Source organism: Carassius auratus, chromosome 23, assembly GCF_003368295.1.
Source record: "Carassius auratus strain Wakin chromosome 23, ASM336829v1, whole genome shotgun sequence".
NCBI classification, from domain to species: domain Eukaryota; kingdom Metazoa; phylum Chordata; class Actinopteri; order Cypriniformes; family Cyprinidae; genus Carassius; species Carassius auratus.
The window spans coordinates 19,673,498-19,694,451 of NC_039265.1; the positions used below are offsets into that span (position 1 = coordinate 19,673,498).

Below are 20,954 nucleotides of genomic sequence, written 5' to 3' on the forward strand. Positions count from 1 at the left end.
CTATTTAGGGCTTTTCTCTTTACACCTTGAAAATTTTTCTTAGGATCCCCTCTACAACTTTTCTGCAATTTCTTGACAGGCTGTCAATAATCCTACTGTACATCACTTTTCTTTGAAGTGTTCCTGCTCAGTTCCCTTTTTATTAGTAGGAATTAACCCCTCAAGAGTCTTAGCTAATTGTCTCCCTCCATGCAGACCAAACTCAGCCAAATTATGTGAGTCTACTGACTGCCAGATAATTTCATCTGTTCACCATATCTGACTAGTTCCCTCACTTTTCATTTTACTGTGTTATTTTAAATTTTGGCCTTTTTTAAGAATTTAATCTCCTGATATTTTTTCCATTAATTCTCCCAGAGTTACTCTGGATTCCATTGCACTATTTTCAGTTTGTCTAGGAGTATGTACCTGATTTATAGCGGTTATGGGCCTTCTTTGACCTGGTGCACCTAAATGCAATGCTTCTAAATGTTGATTTAGTGCACTCACTTCAGCCGGCAGAACTATTTCCTCCTCTGACTGATACTGTGACTCAGCTGTCACTTCTATGAAACGGAGCCTTCTAGGTCTCCTTGTTTCTCTAATTAGTGTAGTTATCATATTTCTATCACTTCTTTGAACTACACTTTCATCCTCTGTCACTTTAAGGACCTACATTAGAATACTATTCCTCAAACTCATAATTCTCTACTGTACTCCTTCTGAGTGCTATTCTTTCTGAGCCAAAATAGCTTTTTTAGTGCACTGTGTCAATGTGGTGTCTGTGAGGATTTGCTTAGCATCTCCTCCATTCAGTAATGACTATAAATGACCACATTTTATACCTGGAACATATTCATCATCCCATTTATTGATTCTATCTAAGGTAGTTTCTCTCTTTCTACCCCTAGCATGTGTATAATATCTATAATATCCCTCACCTAGCCTGAATGTCTCAAAGCTTTTGCCTAGCTTTAGTTTAGGGAAAGGGTTTTCTACCCTATCGTTTTTCCCTTTAACAGTTCTTGTACGTTTTATCACTGGCCATCCTGACACTGAATTTTCCTCTAAAAATTCTGCCATGGCATTTCCTGGTCTTGGTAAGTTACTAACTCCCTGGTCTGATCTCCCCTCTCCTGCAGCCTGATCTTCATTAACTCTCTGAGTTATTCCCTCTATGACTGTAGGGTCTGGGTGACAGATCTTTCATAACTTGGGCAAATTAGTTCTATCTGTTTTTCTTATTAATGCATTTACAAGGGCTGTACCCATTGTGATTTCATTAACTCCAAAAATCCCCCCTGAGATTATTGGCATAGCCGCTGAGTGATAATTATTATCCCTGGCTACTTTGTGTATTTTGTCAGTCAAAGTGTCTAAAGTGAAAATTTGCTGTTAATTCTTCAGCTATATCACTATTTTGACCTTTTCTGTGACCTATTGAGTATATTACAGGTTTTCCATTAGGTCTGCCTGTTTTCTTTAAGACTACATCGTCTTTATAGGAGTTTTTCTGTGCTCTATTATTTTGTCTGATTTAACCTGTAATCTTTAGCCTGCCCTTCTTCTAAAGGCACTAGCTACCCCATTTCTGTGCTGGAGATCTTTATTGACTGGATTAATCAAAACAAAAGCATCCTCCTTTAATTTCTAATATCCTTCCTTCAGGATAATTAGATTTCTACCTTTCCCCAAAATAAGTCTTAAACGGTTCTTCACTATCCGACTCAGACTCATCATTTGGGCTTTCAGGCACTTCCGGCTGCAGAGCATTTAGGTCTAGAGCATCTCTATTCCCCTCTTGGCGGGGCATAAAACCGGGGGCTACCGATCCACATTTGGGCACTTCCCCAGTATCTACTCATCCAGATCATCCCAACCTCTTGTTGGAATGTTTCTGGCTCCCCCCCCATATTCATCAAACACTCTAACTTTAGAAGAAACTCTTTCTCCTCTGTTTGAATAAATAAAGGGCGGGATTTCTGCTCCTTCATAAATCCTAAGATTAACCACTGAAGTTAGCATTCTTATCTTATGCTCATATATAAGACAAAAAAAACAAGTCCCTCTGGACTACTTTGAGTCTAGCTATATCTTTTAGCAAGATCTCCTTCCTCGCTTCTGGCTACACTGAGCCTTCTGTTTTTCTATATTAGGTCTATCTACTAGCCTCCGCGAGCATATAGAAAACAAACAAGTCCCTCTGGACTATTACAATGGTCGTGGTCTGTAAGGACTTTCTAGTGTCAATACATTACGCTTGTTATTATTTTCAAGTCATCCTTTATCCTGTATTCAAGCCCCACACGTTTGGGCGCCATGTTGTGTTAATTTTATCTGACTAAAGAAATATGCAGATGTTCTCTCCAAACATCCAGATTTCAGACCAGCAAAGGCAATTTAAACCATTGTTCTTACCTTTGATGTCTTCTCTGTGGCAATGGAGAATTCTGCACTTCTTCCCACCAGAACCAGATCAGCTCAGTTGAGTCTTTGCCTCTGCAGAGCTTGGCAATACAGAATCAGGAACAAACTAAAATAATAACTTTACTCATAATAAATTACTCAGAGACTTGTTTAAAAGTTTTTACGCATCACCATTGTACATGGCTTCGCTTTATTTTAAACACTAACTCATAAGCAAAATATTAACAAGTAAAAAACAAAAGTAAAAGCGTAAGTCTTCACCCCGAGATGCGGCAGGGGATGTGTCCAAACCATAACATTATATAGTCCCCAAAAACAATACATCATTTCTTCCGGATGCCTCCTTTTGGTAAAACACATTAACACATCCGCTTGCACGCACACACTAACAGTCAGGTTGCTATGGATACAGGAAGTTAACATTTCCTTATTTGGCAACCCCTCTTCTGCACACATACATTAAGTAATTGCTGCTCTATCTTCTTTCCATTAAAGCAAATTAATCTTTTCTTTAAGCTGTTACAAAATCTTAAGGCGTAGGCTAAGTAAGTAACTATTGCTAAACTGCACAGCATCCTCCTCCCTGTGTTAATCAGATCAAACACATTACAATACAATTTTTTAGAAAGAAAGTCCATCCTGCAATCCAGATTGCAAGATGCATTTCCTTGCACACTCATTGTTATCTTAGCAAAAAGCAAGCATACGTGACAGTCTCAACTGGCGTACGTGACAGTCTCAACTGTTGAGCAAAGTTAACATCATACATTTCTTATTACTGCCCTTTAGAGTTGATGTCTAACAAATCATATATCTCATTGTTACCTTTTAAGGGTTTTCTGGTCTTGCAACAGAGGTTTGCAATCTCAAGGCCTCAATTCCATTTGCCAGAGACTGTAACTCTAAATCAACTTTAACCAACTCAATACAATTAATGATTTCTCTCATCATTTTTATTATCTTCTTATTCATGCCTTCTTGTCTTCGCACCAGTCGAATTATTCTTCTTATCTTAGAAACGATTTTCTGCTGGTCCGTCGGTTGATCTCCTCTTCTGTTTCTCTCGACGCTTGTCTTTCTTCTTTTGTCGTTTAACTTTCTTGCTCCAGTCTTTCTGGAGGCCTTCAACAAGTAAATCATCAAAATCAATCTTTAATTTACCTGGTTTACGATTATAGTTACCTAGTGAGACACGATTGGGAATATTGTGATTGGGGGACCCCATTCCTAAATTGGGAATCTACCAAACACCGTACCTTCTCGTTTTTCCGAGTTCCCGTTTCATCCGGTTCCCTGTTTTGTTTTGTTGGTCTCCCAAGACTGTTTATTTTGTATTTGCCTTTTTGTGCAATAAACCATACTTGTAATTGGATCCACCCTCTCCTTGTGTTTTTTCCCAACACACGATCATCACAGAAGGACTCCATCCACAAGGATCCAGCAGTATGTCTACTACCATTTCCTCCCCAGCCAGCAAGCGGGAGAGAAATGGTTTTGAGGGCTCTCGCCTAGTGGTGTTCCGGGGGACCAGGGGAGGTCGCTCCAGAGCAAGCGGTCGAGAAGAGGTCCGGCAGCGATCTCCACTGTGGGTTCCCGTCGACCCGGGATTCGGTTGGGGGCCGCCATTTCCCCAGTATACCCCGAGAGCTGTTCCTGACGTTCCTGAGCGTCAAGGAGGATGTTCCCGAGCGGGCCGCTGCCGTCGAGGACGTTCCCGAGTGGGCCGCTGCAGTCCAGGAGGACATTCCCAAATGGGCCGCTGCCGTCAAGGAGGACGTTCCCGAGCGGGCCGCTGCCGTCGAGGACGTTCCCGAGCGGGCCGCTGCCGTCCAGGAGGACGTTCCCGAGCGGGCCGCTGCCGTCCCCGAGGCGGTGCCTGAGCAGGTCGCTCCCTTTCCCGAGGCGGTCCCTGATGCTTTTCCGGAGGCCGAGGTGGTGCCCGATGCTGTTCCGGAGGCCGAGGTGGTGCCCGATGCTGTTCCGGAGGCCGAGGCGGTGCCCGAGGCCGTTCCCGAGGAGGTGCCCGCTGCTGTTCCGGAGGCCGAGGCGGTGCCCGCTGCTGTTCTGGAGGCCGAGGCGGTGCCCGCTGCTGTTCTGGAGGCCGAGGCGGTGCCCGCTGCTGTTCTGGAGGCCGAGGCGGTGCCCGCTGCTGTTCCGGATGCCAAAGCGGTGACCGAGGCCGTTCCCGATGTGGTGACCGAGGCGGTGCCCGAGGGCCGTTCCAGAGGTGGTGCCCAAAGCAGAGGCATCTCACGTCTCCACAGGCTGTCCAAAGTCAAGTCAGGTGCCCATTGACTGTCCAGAGTTGAGTCAGTTCCCGGTTGACCCTCTAGAGTCGAGTCAGGTGTTCATGGACCCTCCAGAGTCAGGGTTAGTCACCGTCGACCTTCCAGAGTCCGGGTTAGTTACCGTTGACCCTCCAGAGTCAGGGCTAGTTCCTGTTGACCATCCAGAGTCGAGTCATGTTCCAGTTGTTCCTCCTGAATCAAGTAAGATTTCTATCGACCTTCCAGAGTCTAGTCAGGTTCCCGTTGACCCTTCAGAGTCGAGTCAGGTGCTCATGGACCCTCCAGAGTCAGGGTTAGTCACCATCGACCTTCCTGAGTCAGGGTTAGTCACCTTTGAACTGCCAGAGTCCGGATTAGCCACCATGGAATTTCCAGAGACAAGGCTAGTTACTGCTGAACTTTCAGAGTCAAGTTTAGTCACCAGTGATCTTCAAGGACGGGGGTCTGGCCACGAGGACGTGGTGGTCTTCCGCTCCGCCCTGGGGGACTCTGGCCTCGACCAAGAGGATGTGGTGGTCTTCCGCTCCGCCCTGGAGGGGCGTTTCTGCTGTGACCACATGGTGGTGATGGTCCTCTGCTCCGCACGGGGGACTTGATGTCCTCCATGGACCCTTGTTTTTGTGTTTTTGTTTTCTTTTGTTTTTCTGTGTATCTCCTTCTTTGGACCTTGCCCTACATCCCTCCCCTTTATCCTCCGCCGTTCCACCACCCTCCTGGACTCCTTGTTTTGTGTTCCACCTCTCCTGCTTCTGCCTTTCCATTTCACCTGGTTGTTCCATCTTTGTTTTTCCATTTTACCTGGTTGTCCTGTCTTTGTCTCTCCATTCCACCTGGTTGTTTGTCTCTGTCTGTCCATTCTATCTGGTTCTCCTGTCCCTGTTTTCTGTCCCTCCGTTCCTCCCCCTAGTCCGCCGTCGCTCCACCTCCCTCAAATCGCACAGGTGCTGACAATCCTTTGTCATTAGTCTCCATATATATAGCTGTCCTTCTCTGTTGTCTGTATGGAGTCCTTACCCTATGTGTGTCGATGTTTCTCGTCTCCTGAGACTTCCCCGTACCTTCTCGTTTTTCCCGTTTCATCCGGTTCCCTGTTTTGTTTTGTTGGTCTCCCAAGACTGTTTATTTTGTATTTCCCTTTTTGTGCAATAAACCATACTTGCAATTGGATCCACCTTCTCCTTGTGTTTTTCCCAACACATGATCGTCACATTATATTAGCTTTTGACAGTGGAATAACCTATATATTAAAATTATATTGACTTATACACTACTGTTGATTTAACCAAGAATGCAACAATTATGAAGACTGTTAGTAAAATCACAGTAAAAACAGTCAAATCAATTTAAACAAAAAGATGTTCTTTTAAACTTATTTTTCATCAAAGAACCTAAAATAAAAAATAAAAAAAACAAGCTGAAACAAGCTTACAGAACATATAGGGCCTAGCTTACTGAAAAAAAGTTATTCTTTCAGATGAAAATAACAATAACTTGATGTCTAGCATTCAATAAAAAAGGTCACCCAAAATACTTGTTTAGAGCAATTGAAAGAATACAGTAACCAATGTAAAATTGAGGGCTTTAAGCTAATACAGATAGTGATTTTCCAAAAAAAAAAAATTACAGTGGGAGCCAACAGCCTGTCATGGAGAAAAAAAAATCTCTGAATGCTCCTTTTTCTATCGTGTCTACTGATTTTGGTTAATATGCACGAGGGAGAGAGAGAGAGAGAGAGAGAGAGAGAGAGCAAGGCAGCGCTCATGTAGTTTGAAGACTGTGAGTGCGTGAGCTGCCGGGGATCTCTCTCGTACGCGTCCTGTCCGGCAGCAGTCATTCTATTCTACATCACTCACCCATCAAATAAGGCTTTGACAGCCGCCAAAAAAAAAAAAAAAAAAAAAACAATGCAGAAAACCCCCTGGATTGGTTATATAACGTTGGACAGAATGTTGATCCGGCCATCGCGTATATTCAGCGCACATAAGGTAAACGTTGCTTTAGAGAGTTTTTTAGAGAAATAAAAACAGGTCGACAAATCGATGCGCATATTTTGAGTCAATGTATTTTTTGCGTCGGCGTCATTGACGTCATCGATGACCTCGATGCGTTGTCCCAGGCCTAATACATACATATATATATATATATATATATATATATATATGCTTCGATTCAAATTATTTCTGAAGGATCATAAAAACTTGACATATGACAAACACACATTTTTGGGGGGCAGTTACATTTGCTCCTTTGAGTACTTTTTAGTAAAAAGATAAATAAATAAATAAAAACACTGATACAAATGCGTGCTCATATGTAAGAACTGGTGAATATCGAGCATCACAATTAGACACATCATAGTTCTAAAGAGGAAGACAATGATATTGTCACGATCATTCGATGGAGTGCCCATGAAGTTCAGTAGAGTGCACTCCACTCAGGACCATTCCATCCATCAACCACCAGATGTCACTTGGACACTAGCACCTCTCATACTGTTGCACCACACCCAAACTTCATTCCCTACGAGTCACAGCATCACAATCACCTTCCCACACCTGCACCTCATTCATCAGCCCATTTCCTTGCCACACCTGCACCTCATTTACACACACATAAAAGCAGCACCATCACTCTCACTCGCTGTGAATTCTTTAGCCATTCTGAAATTTCCGAGTGTTTTTCCCTGTGTTTGGTATTCCTGTGTTTGCCGCTTTTGGACTGTGTATTCCAACTCTGATTCTCTGCTGCCTGTCCCGATCTCTGCTTGTTTCTGGTTATGATTCTGGTTATCCCTGGCACACCTGATGCCATTCCTGATCTCTGACTGTCTGACCATTCTGTTTAATAAATGCTGCACATGGATTCGAATGCCACTGACTCCTCGTTACAGAGATATAGTTCAGAACAAAAACAACAAAAACTAAAAAAACAATTCTAGAATAATTGGATTTAAGAGGATGGGAAGGAAGTGAAGGGAAGATCAGAATTAATATAAATGTTTCCAAGTAACAAGACATGCAGTGCTCTTCAGTCTGGCATGTCATGTCAATTGCTCGTTCATTTGCAATTATCTGCTAATTTCAAGGCATAATTTGGAGTATTTTTGGATTTGCAAAGAAACTTTCTTTTGAACTAAAGAACAGAAAGTCTCATAAATAATTTCATTTTTTTAGCAAACCCTCACATTTTATTAGCTACTGTATACAGATGCTAGACAGATGCCAGCGTCCTTTAAAACTTTACTTATGTTACTTATGCACTCTAAGATGACTGCCGCTCACAAATTGTCTGTATTAATTTGAGGATGTTTCCCTACCTTCTGCTTTTTTCCAGGTACTATTATTTTGATGCCAAAGTGATCAAAAACCTACAGATATGATAAAGGAACAAAACATGTTGTTCTTTTTTCCCTAGTGACTGTCTATCAGTGTCTGCCAAACGAGAATGTAATGATTCACTTGTTTCTTCTGCTGGATCAATTTAGGAAAATTACCTCCAATTTTCTCCCTAAGCCAAGAATGTCTTAAAAAAAGAGATCACCAGTCGTCTTCTTTTATGAAGTGTCCTTCTTTGGATCACTGACTTTGAGCAGGTGCCTTTGGTATTGTTTTCACACCATGGAAATTGCGGAAGCGAATAAAATGCATGATTTTGTTTTAGTGGATATGCTATGCAATAATCATACAATTTATTCATCGCCATTAGCTGAAGGTATCTGTTATGGCCTTAGTAGAGAAGTAAAGGACTTCAAGCTGTGTCTGTATTTTTAAAATACTCCTCTGTTACCCACTGAGGAGCATCACAGAGCCTTTTTTTTCTGCTACAGCTTATTGTTTGCCTCAAATGAACCTTAAAACAAGTTGTATTACAATTTGTGCAACATTACGGTCACACCACGTTGATTTCTCTATCTGTAGCGTGATGAGAGGTTGAATGGCAAAGAGATACGTGTCCTCATCTGTGTTCCAGTTTTAGCACTTCCATTAGCAGGTCCTTGCTTCTTTTAACCCACCAGTCCCCAAAGCCCCGTTGGCTTGGTCCAACACCATAAATAGACTCATGCAAAGACCTCCCTCCCCTTTTTTAAAAGTGCATTCTTTTTTAGAAACCCTTTGTTCTTGTCTTCTACCACATCAGCACCTGCTTTGACATCATACTGGCCTTAGGTGTAGCTTAGGGGAGCTGTCTGCCAGTGAGGGAACTCTGGGTGCATACAGCTTAAGACTTTGCCCTGTAACCCTCACCGTAATCAGTCATAGTCGACCAGCCTTGGTGATGAAATGTGTTGTGCAGGGGATGCCATGGCAAGGATTGTGTCAGGCAAACGCCGCGTCCCCTTACCATTACGGATAGTTGCAGGTTCCCCGGGGGCAGGAATCTGGTTTGTTATGTCACAAACCAAGGAAGAAGCTGGTTGTAGTCCCTACCAGCCTATTTTTGTAGTCCTTAAACAGTGATTTCTTTAATTGAAAATATCTCCCTTTGCATTGAACTTTGAGCATCGTAACTTTGCAGACATGGTTTATGCTCTAACAGCAACACCTCTTTGTGGTACAGTATATGCATATACAAAATGTTCATTTCAAAAAGTCTAAGGAACTCGGGAAGGCATGATATGCAAAAAAAAAAAAAAAAAAAAAAAAAAAGCAAGCTCATGCCTGAAATCTGGACATGTATGTTATTAGCCACTAATTTGAACAAAGTGTTATTGATAGCATTAATGCATATGTATTCCAGTTAAGTGTCTGTGATCAACACTGGCATGCCCATGCTTCAGCCTGACTGCCCTGAAAATGTCTTTTGAAATCCTCCCGCTGTGTCGCAAATGGAGAGTGATTGCTGAGGGACTTGCTTTGTTTGCCTCCTGCTGGTTTTAGGGAGGCAGAGGTGTCTTTGTCATGCATGTGGTTATATTTATAAATATCTTGCTGAAAAACTCAGCTTTTTCGGCAGAGCTCAGAGTTTAAAGCGGTGTCCCCAGATTAGTCTCTCGGTGTAGGTGATCAATGGAAAGAACCTACGTGCAGTTGCCTAAATTTTCAGACACTGCACCGACATCCCACCGAGGCTGAGACTAGTGATAGTTCTATTGTGGCTCCCCCTGAATATTTGTGATAAGACTCAGTAACGGAGCTCTGTGCTGTAGTGCAATAGCAGGGTTGTGCCTAGCTGATGAGCCTCATTGAACTGCAATTGTCACCTTACTTGTGATTTAAAACAGTTTCGTTTTACTCTGTCATGTTAAATATTTGGTGCATATTTGCTGAAAATGCACTGCTTCACGTTGGCCTTTTGATTCTTTCCTGTTTGACTTGTTGTTGTTTTTTAGTGGGTGTGCATGTAGGTTTTGTTATTAATATCCAAGGCATTCGTGTGTTGGCCACCTTTTACCCTGAAAATGTTTAAATGTGTTTTAAAAGAGTATTGTCTTCTAATAATGTTAGAAATTAAATAAATAATAATTTTATTTTTAAATTGCCTGGTTTGTTTTGCTATGGCTAGTTCCACAGCTACCTTCTACCATTTTATGCTTCCTAAATACACACAATTAATAAGTAATATTTTCATACTTCTTGCTTAAATTGACAAAATTACGGTGTGATAGAAAATGGTGCAAAGTATTTTCTATTTATACATATATAGTTATATTATTTCACTTGTTATTATCAGTATATTTTCATAATTTTACATTTAATATTTCATATTTTTTTACAATGGATTTTCATAATTGAACTGTATTATGACAGATTAGGACAATATGACATGATTTAAGAGAGTCAAATATTTGAAAAGTTGATGGTTTATGCTATAGAGAATCTTAGACAAAATCAAATTTCACATTTAATTAAAGCCACAGCATGTGACCTAACCACACTATATTGTGTATGGTTTTATATCTAGTCATTTTCCACTCATTTCCCATGTCAACTGTAATGCATTAAGAGGCTCAAGTATAGTGCCAACATTAAAAGTGAAGGATTCTATGCTCAGTGGATTCTCAAGTGTGTATGTGTTTTCATCCCTGTTTTGTGCATTATTCAGCTCTCAAAGTTGCAGGTGACATTGGTTAGTTGGTGGTGCTTATTTATAGAGTGTATGAATCTAGCAGTCGTTGTAGTGACTCTACAGTTGTTGATTTCATTTATGAACTCAAATCACTTTTTAAGATAAAGGCACCCACGCAGTCTAATACACTGCTAGTTTTAACACACTACTTTTGAATGCATTGTTAGTTTTGTGCATAACAATGTGATTAATTGTGATTAACAATAAATTAGAATGTTGTGAAAAAGTTAATTTATTTCAGTAATTAAACTCAAATTGTGAAACTTGTGTATTAAATAAATTCATTGCACACATACTGAAGTAGTTTAAGCATTTGGTTCTTTTAATTATGATTTGGCTCACAAAAGCCAAAAACCCACCAATTCAATCTCAACAAATTAGAATATGGTGACATGTCAATCAGCAAATCAACTCAAAACACCTGCAAAGGTTTCCTGAACCATCAAAATGGTCTCTCAGTTTGTTTTATTAGTCTATAATAGTCTATACAATCATGGCGAAGACTGCTGATCTGAAAGTTGTCCAGAAGACAATCATTGACACCCTTTAGAAGGAGCCACAAACATACATTGCCAAAGAAGCTGGCAGTTCAGAGTGCTGTATACAAGCATGTTAACAGAAAGTTGAGTGGAAGGAAAAAAGTTTTTAAGAAAATGATGCACAACCAACCTAGAGAACCGCAGCCTTATGAGGATTGTCAAGCATCGATTCAAGAATTTGAGTGAACTTCACAAGGAATAGACTGCGGCTGGAGTCAAGGCATCAAAAGCTACCACACACAGATGTGTCAAGGAATTTGGATACAGTTGTCGTATTCCTCTAGTTAAGCCTCTCCTCAAGCGTCTTACCTGGCTAAGGAGAAGAAGAACTGGACTGTTGCCCAGTGGTCCAAAGTCGTCTTTTCAGATGAGAGCAAGTTTTGTATTTCATTTGGACACCAAGGTCCTAGAGTCTGGAGGAAGGGTGGAGAAACTCTAGCCCAATGACCTACGTTTCCACAGTCTGTGATAGTTTGGGGTACAATGTCATCTGCTGGTGTAGGTCTATTGTGTTTTTTTTTTTTTTTTAAACCAAAGTCACTGCACCCGTTTACCAATACATTTTGGAGCACTTCATGCTTCTTTCTGCTGACCAGCTTTTTGAAGATGCTGATTTCATTTTCCAGCAGGATTTGGCACCTGCCCGCACTGCTAAAAGCCCCAAGTTGGTTAAATGACCATGGTGTTGGTGTGCTTGACTGGCCAGCAAACTCACCAGACCTGTATTGTCAAGAGGAAAATGAGAAACAAGAAACCAAACAATGCAGATGAGCTGAAGGCCACTGTTAAAGAAACCTGGGCTTCCATACCACCTCAGCAGTGCCACAAATTGATCACCTCCATGCCACGCCAAATTGAGGCAGTAATTAAACCAAAAGTAGCCCTTACCAAGTATTGAGTACATGTACAGTAAATGAACATACTTTCCAGAAGGCCAACAATTCACTAAACATTTTTTTATTGGTTTTATGAAGTATTCTAATTTGTTGAGATTGTAATTTGGTGGGTTTTTGTTAAACATGAACCTAAATCATTACAATGAAAAAAACAAAAGACTTAAACTACTTCAGTCTGTGTGCACTGAATTTATCTAGTACACAATTTTCACAATTTGTGCTGAATTACTGAAATAAATGAACTTTTTCAGGGCATTCTAATTTGAGAAGCACCTGTATGCGTATGTGTGTGTGTGTGTGTGCTCTTATTTTTGTGACATATCAGGACACAACTCTGTATAATGGCATGGGTATGACACAGGTATTACAAGGAGAGGGTGACGTATGAGGACATAACCCATGTCCTCATTTTTCAAAACGCTTATAAATCATACAGAATGAGTTTTTTTTAAAAAGGAAAAATGCACAATGTTTCCTCTGAGGGTTAGGGTTAGGTGTAGGGTTGGTGTAGGGCCATATAATATACAGTTTGTACAGAATAAAAACCATTGCGCCTATGGGATGTCCGCACTTTTCACAAAAACAAACGTGTGTGTGTATGTTTGTGCGCACGTATTTTTATATATATTAACTTTTCCATTACATGAATGTAAAACATTGCTTGCTTGGTTTTAGTAATACCATTTCATTTTTGTATGCAAACAAGGACATCAGAAGGTGACATGATTAATGATGTAAAATGAACAGTCAACGCTGTCAGTTGTGACTTATGATATATTGCATATGACATACTGTACATTGTACTGTTGTCAAAGGAATCATATCATTCAATCATTAAAAATAAAAAATAAAAATCATAAAGGTTACAGAAAATTGAAAAGAGTACACCAGGTTAAAAAACAAACAAACAAACAAACAAAATGATTTTATATGGATGGTTTATTTAAAAAAAATAATATTTGTTTGGTCTGCAAGTTTCAGAACAACCTATTGTAGAATTAATCTGGTGTAAAGCCCCCTAGAATAACCCCTGATAGAAAGTAAATCCCAATTTATTTCACATAAACCAGATTTATTCGGACCAAAGGTAGTTCATTCTGTGAAGATTGATTCATTGAGTCGTTTTATTGTATTTGGTCTGCTACAGTATCAAATCAGGTCACTTTAAAGTTGTGCTTCAATTTACCTTGAGGTGTATAGCATAGTATTATTATGTCAGTTGCATCTGACCTGATGTGGTTTTATAATCAGAGCACTAGGATTTATTGTGGTGCCAGAAAATATAATGGAATCCAATACAATTATGATTGAGAAATGTACAAATAAACATTCCTCAAAAGCTTAATGTATCATATTTGATACATTTTAACATATTTTGCAAAAAAATATTCATGGATAAATAAATGAACCTAAGTTACTGCAATCTAAGTATTCATCTTAATATATTACTAACAATACTCAACTGCCGAAGATACATAAATGACATGTATGTTTTGATAATGTAGAGGCCTATATATATATATATATATGGGTGTGAATGATTTTATATATATGTGTGTGTGTGTGTGTATGTGTGTGCGTGTGTGTGTGTATGTGTGTGTGTGTATGTGTGTGTGTGTATCAGAGATGCTCACAAGTCTCTGAGCTAGAGTCCAAGTCAAGTCTCAAGTCTCTGAGCTAGAGTCCAAGTCAAGTCTCAAGTCTCTGAGCTAGAGTCCAAGTCAAGTCTCAAGTCTCTGAGCTAGAGTCCAAGTCAAGTCTCAAGTCTCTTTATTATATTAAGTCTCTGGTTATAATAAATGTTGCATCACGTACAGCGACCCATCCAAGCTGCTTAGAACACTGCATAGCTACAGTATTGTTCAAAATAATAGCAGTACAATGTGACTAACCAGAATAATCAAGGTTTTTCGTATATTTTTTTATTGCTACGTGGCAAACAAGTTACCAGTAGGTTCAGTAGATTCTCAGAAAACAAATGAGACCCAGCATTCATGATATGCACGCTCTTAAGGCTGTGCAATTGGGCAATTAGTTGAATTAGTTGAAAGGGGTGTGTTCAAAAAAATAGCAGTGTGGCATTCAATCACTGAAGTTATCAATTTTGTGAAGAAACAGGTGTGAATCAGGTGGCCCCTATTTAAGGATGAAGCCAACACTTGTTGAACATGCATTTGAAAGCTGAGGAAAATGGGTCGTTCAAGACATTGTTCAGAAGAACAGCGTACTTTGATTAAAAAGTTGATTAGAGAGGGGAAAACCTATAAAGAGGTGCAAAAAATGATAGGCTGTTCAGCTAAAATGATCTCCAGTGCCTTTAAATGGAGAGCAAAACCAGAGAGACGTGGAAGAAAACGGAAGACAACCATCAAAATGGATAGAAGAATAACCAGAATGGCAAAGGCTCAGCCAATGATCACCTCCAGGATGATCAAAGACAGTCTGGAGTTACCTGTAAGTACTGTGACAGTTAGAAGACGTCTGTGTGAAGCTAATCTATTTTCAAGAATCCCCCGCAAAGTCCCTCTGTTAAAAAAAAGGCATGTGCAGAAGAGGTTACAATTTGCCAAAGAACACATCAACTGGCCTAAAGAGAAATGGAGGAACATTTTGTGGACTGATGAGAGTAAAATTGTTCTTTTTGGGTCCAAGGGCCACAGGCAGTTTGTGAGACGACCCCCAAACTCTGAATTCAAGCCACAGTACACAGTGAAGACAGTGAAGCATGGAGGTGCAAGCATCATGATATGGGCATGTTTCTCCTACTATGGTGTTGGGCCTATTTATCGCATACCAGGGATCATGGATCAGTTTGCATATGTTAAAATACTTGAAGAGGTCATGTTGCCCTATGCTGAAGAGGACATGCCCTTGAAATGGTTGTTTCAACAAGACAATGACCCAAAACACACTAGTAAACGGGCAAAGTCTTGGTTCCAAACCAACAAAATTAATGTTATGGAGTGGCCAGCCCAATCTCCAGACCTTAATCCAATTGAGAACTTGTGGGGTGATATCAAAAATGCTGTTTCTGAAGCAAAACCAAGAAATGTGAATGAATTGTGGAATGTTGTTAAAGAATCATGGAGTGGAATAACAGCTGAGAGGTGCCACAAGTTGGTTGACTCCATGCCACACAGATGTCAAGCAGTTTTAAAAAACTGTGGTCATACAACTAAATATTAGTTTAGTGATTCACAGGATTGCTAAATCCCAGAAAAAAAAAATGTTTGTACAAAATAGTTTTGAGTTTGTACAGTCAAAGGTAGACACTGCTATTTTTTTGAACACACCCCTTTCAACTAATTGCCCAATTGCACAGCCTTAAGAGCGTGCATATCATGAATGCTGGGTCTTGTTTGTTTTCTGAGAATCTACTGAACCTACTGGTAACTTGTTTGCCACGTAGCAATAAAAAATATACTAAAAACCTTGATTATTCTGGTTAGTCACATTGTACTGCTATTATTTTGAACAAAACTGTATATATAAGGAATTCTAAGCATGTAATATGTTAATATGACAACTCTATCTATTAGCATACAATATCAACTTTGATTTTGGTATATAATCAGTGTAAACAGGCTATTGCAACATGACAAAAACACCAAGAATGCTTTACTTTTAAGTTAATATCTGTATTTTGCATTTATGGATTCAGTAATGGCCTTCTGTCTGTCCTGGCTGTATAGCTGCACACCTCTTGTCTGGCTTAAGAATGAACAAAGCTACGCTGACTTATGTTATTCATACAATACCTACTCACAAATAAACATCAAAAACAAAGCCGGCTGCAATGAATTTCTGTGCAAAACAGCTTTTACTACAAACACTTCCACACAAGAACATTGTTATCACACAAGAACATTTTGATAGAGAACCAAAATATTTAAAGTAGATAAAATTAGAATAAATAAAATGGAAATGTCTACATACTATTACTACTGTAAACTTTGCAAATAGGACATCAGCCCCTTCAAGTCAATGAACAATAACAAAGTGGGCTGCAATGAATATCTGTGCAAAACGTCATGGCTACGCTCCAACCCAATGACAGAGGCACGCAGGTTTTTTTCCACTGGAGTACTCACGTGAAGGATGCGTGCACAACTAATAACTAATATCATCACGCTATAAAGGGTTGGCCTGCGATGGGTGCGCCCCTCCCCCTATAACTGTTCTGTCTCGCGGAGGAGCTCATTTGTGTGCATCTGTGTGAAACACGCGCTCTGAAACACGCATAGGAAAAAAGAGCGACAGAAAGAACGGCTCCCCTCCAGCCGTGACTCGGCTCCCATCGTTCATGTTTATGAGCCGTTCAAAAGAATCGGTTCGTTCGCGAACGTCACAACTCTAACAGCGAGCTCATCTGACGTTTACTAAAAATTAACATTGTTCACGAGTCCCGGAGCTCGAGTCCGAGTCGAGTCTGAAGTCTTTCGAGGACGAGTCTCAAGTCGAGTCTGAAGTCACTGTTTGTGCGACTTAAGTCGCACTCGAGTCCGAGTCTCAAACTCGAGTCCCCATCTCTGGTGTGTATATATATATATATATATATATATATATATATATATATATATATATATATATATATATATATATATATATATATATACAGTATATATACACTGTATATACACACATAAATACAAGATCTTGAAGGAACACATTTTGTACGTTGTGCTTAAGGCTAATTGTCCAACATGAAATATTAAACATGGCTTTGAATCATTAACAAATTACTATTTACTAGCCATTGCGCTTAATGTTCAGGGTGTTGCATAGGTTTGCAAAATAAAACTGACTTTGACTGATTGCTTAGCCCTGAATTCTTGTTCAGGGGGGAAAATTGCACTATCAGAGGAAACAGACCTTGGAACGGGCTTGTGAATGTAAACTATGATCTACCCTGAACAAAACATCTCATGAGTTGAGTGGTCATGTTCCTCGCTCATGATTCTTGTTTCTCTAATGCTGTGATAAGTTCAAGTTCAAGTTCAAGTTGAGCTTTATTGTCATTCAGCTACATGTGTGGACATACAGTTGAACGAAATGTCGTGCCTTACAGGTGCTACATGAATATAGACATACAACAATGAAGTAAAACACAACAAACCTACTGACAGATTTGAATATAAATATACTATATAAATATATAATAAGCTAAAAAAAAACAGACTATGTGAATGCTTCACATAATACTATACCTATACACAATTAACCTACTCATACATAGACTGAAAAATAAAAATATATAGACTATAGACTTCACGTAATACTGTACATGTGCAAAGAGAAACATCGTAAGTCAAGCAGCTGGCTGGGGAACAGTGCAAGATGATTTGTAGTGCATGAGCATGTAAAGACATATTACGGAGTCTTTGTGGGATTATGTACATACAGCAGTGTGTGTGAAAAGTGTTTAGTGTGCATAGAGGAGAATTGCATAAAAAAATAATGATTTGAATTGCGGGTGTTTGGGGGGTGGAGGAGGTGACACGGTTTATGTTTTAGGAGGTAGGGGGCTTGTGGGGGGTTTCAGAGAAGGCTGGGGTGATTTGAGTTCAGGCTCTCATAGTCTGAGGAAAAGAGCTGTTGAGCAGTCTGGTGGAGGGGGCTCTGATGCTCCAGTACCGTCTTCCTGATGGTAGGAGCTGGAAAAGACTGGGGGAGGAATGAGTGGGGTCCTCCATGATACTGTTTGCTTTGCTGGAGCATCGTGTGAGGAAAATGTCCAGGATGGAGTGGAGAAGGGCACCGATGATCTTTTCAGCTGTGTTCATTGTCCACTGGAGTGTCTTGCTGTCTACTGCACTACAGTTTCTGTACCAGACAGTAATGCAGCTGATCAGCATGCTCTCTATGGTTCCTCTGTAGAATGTGGTGAGGACGGGTGGAGGGAGACTTGCTCTTTTCAGATGGTGGAGCAAGTGTAGGCGCTGTTGTGCAGTGTGCAGAACACATCTGTGAATCTAACACGAATTACACTAATTAGAGACTAAATAAATGACACACACCTGAACAGAATGACCCAATTAACTCAGTGAATGGAAATGGTGCAAAGGGAAAGCAAAGTCCAAACTGAATGATGCAGTGACAATAATTGCTTATTATAATCCCTTGCATGCATTATATGGCCATAAGACTAATGCCTCGATCTGTGGAGAACAAAAGCTGATTATAACCTTAGTCATCCTACCTGTATGCATCTATTTAATAGCAAAACAAAAGTTTATTTTAAAATTGTTTAAAGATAATCATTCTTAAATCAAAATATGAATCCCACATAATGGCAGGCCACCACTCTGTGCTTTCTGAGATGTTAGCCTTTGTTCTGTCTGCATTATGAATATTTAGATTATGCCAAACACCCTGGCCAGTTCTGGAAAGGTTCTTCCTCAGAGGCAGCCTTTGTAAAAGGCTGTATTTAGCCAAAGGCCAGATTGTATATTTGAGTCTGTGGCTCTCTGTAAGCACGGACACAGTGAAAGAGAGGGGAGGGCAGGTTCTAACACTGCATCAGGATGTGAGATGAATAGTACTAGCTTTTTACCCCTGCCCTCTCTTCTCTTCTATCTCTCCCTTTGGTTTGTGCTTTCCTGCATTCAAACAGGCATTTCGAGGTAACTATTACCCAATATGCATTTAAAAGAGAATTCATACAATCAGCCTTCAGATTGTGAAGGCAGTTTCAAAGTCTGGCTCCCTATAAAAGTTGACTCACGTTTTGGACTGCATGACAAAAATGAATTAATCCATGGGTGGCATTACTAAAGTACATACAAAACTAAATTAAGCAGAACAAACAACAATTAGAGAAAAGAGGGCAGCTCAGGATGGATGGGTAATTTGACATCATAATTAAAAAGATAATTTAGCCAAAATTAATAACCCCTATTATTCTTTTTCCTTTTCTTTTGTTGAACAAAAACTTATATTTTTTTAAAAAAATACATTTAATTACATTTAAAGGGGTCACATGATGTTGAAAGATCATTATTTTGTGTATTTGGTGTAACAGAATATGTTGACATTATTTTTCAAATGCTCAACATTATTGGAGGTCCTCTATGCCCCGCCTCTCTCAAAGTATCTATTGGATTCTTGATTTTGTATTGTTTATGCAAGTTTTAATGAAATAATAATTTCCAGCAAAAAAAGTAAATAAATCAAATAAAAATAAAAGTAATAATTTAATGTCAAATTAAAGTGATTTCACTTTCGTCCCAGCAGCTGAATTAAATATATATATAAAAAAATGTCAAAGATCACAGCTTTATCTTTTTGACGTATGGCTGTTGAATTGTATTGGAAGCCTTTTTGAAATTGGAAACCTGTATTAATAGGATACGCCAAATACTAGATAATGAAATTAGACCTAACAAAACAAAAGAAATTGTGTCCATCACAGAATGCTATTAAACGAAATACATAGTTGTGGAAATAACATGACGTTGTTCTGTAAGTGTTCATGACTTTCAAAAAAAAAAACAAAAAAACATTTTATTAGAGAAATAAAGTATTAAGAACTTGTAAGTGTTTTTTAAGAGAGTTTATTTTCTAAAGATCCACAGGGGCACAATTGCTCATGATTAAAGAAACCAGCAAACAGCAGGAATTTATTCCTATATTAGTCTTTTGTTTGTTGTGTCATGCGTGTTGTTTCATTAATAAAAGTGCCTTACCACACCGGACCCTTGAGACTGTGTATGACGTCTAGTGATAAAGTGCAGAGTCACTTTGGCTTGTGCCTGTGCATATACAACTCATAAAGTGGGTCAGGGGTTCTCCTCGTTCTGCAGTCTGCAAGCACCATTTTGAAAGGGGATGTCTGCCTCCCCTTTGTGTAAAATATTCTTAATGTATAATAGCCAGCACAGGTCAAAAGCTTTGTTTTTCATTTCTTTCAGCATCACATCAGTGCATAAGAACAACCAAAACAAAAAAATGACAAACAAATAAAGGATTCTAAACACGTATTCAGTGTATGACCCCACCCATATAGTTCAATAAGCTATAAAATGACACATTACTCATTGTCAAAGGCTTATCCAAATCATCTGACCTTACTTATTAAACAGACTAAATGCAATTTCAAGAATATATGTTCAGTTTGCTTTGAGCTGTGAGTAAAAGAAAAGCCTATATATAATTTCTCCGCCTAAATCATTGGTTAATGTGACGTCCAGTAGCACTATTCCTATTAATGTGTATTTGTTCTGACAAGCTGAAGTCATCTGTCTTTTCATCCATTAACCAGAATGAAGGCTGTTTCATGTTTATTTCTAAAGTGAAGTTTGAATGTTGTAGGCATTGCTTTGCTGTTCCTAAAATGTCTGTATTGATATGAATAATGTATAGTCACAGTATACTGCGTATAATTGCATGACAGGAGCATTTCTGATTTATCCTGCAAACCATCACACATTTCTCAATGCAACACCAGGGGCGCAACCTCACATTCGCTGAGGGGTATGCAAGATCAGTGTGGGTGCCCCTAACACTAACCCTCACAGAAAAATGTCTGTAAATCTCTGAATAAAAGCCTAATAACTAGCTTGTGCATGGAAGGATACAAACAAATATAGTATAGTATATGTATAAATGACAAGTAAATAATAGGGATACAAAGTTATTCATATTTGTATATACTTTTATATAAAATGATAACATTAGACATTATAAAAAAAATTAAAAAAAACATTTTTAATCACTTTTTGTCAAATTTCAGCATTGTTTTGTAGTGAAGAATGAAGTAG

General features: G+C 39.4%; 1 protein-coding gene across 1 annotated transcript in view; it reads left to right on the forward strand.

Annotated features, from left to right (window-relative positions):
- Positions 1-20,954, forward strand: part of LOC113040900 (astrotactin-1-like) — a 109,086-nt gene that overhangs the window by 33,197 nt on the left and 54,935 nt on the right. The window lies entirely within an intron of this gene.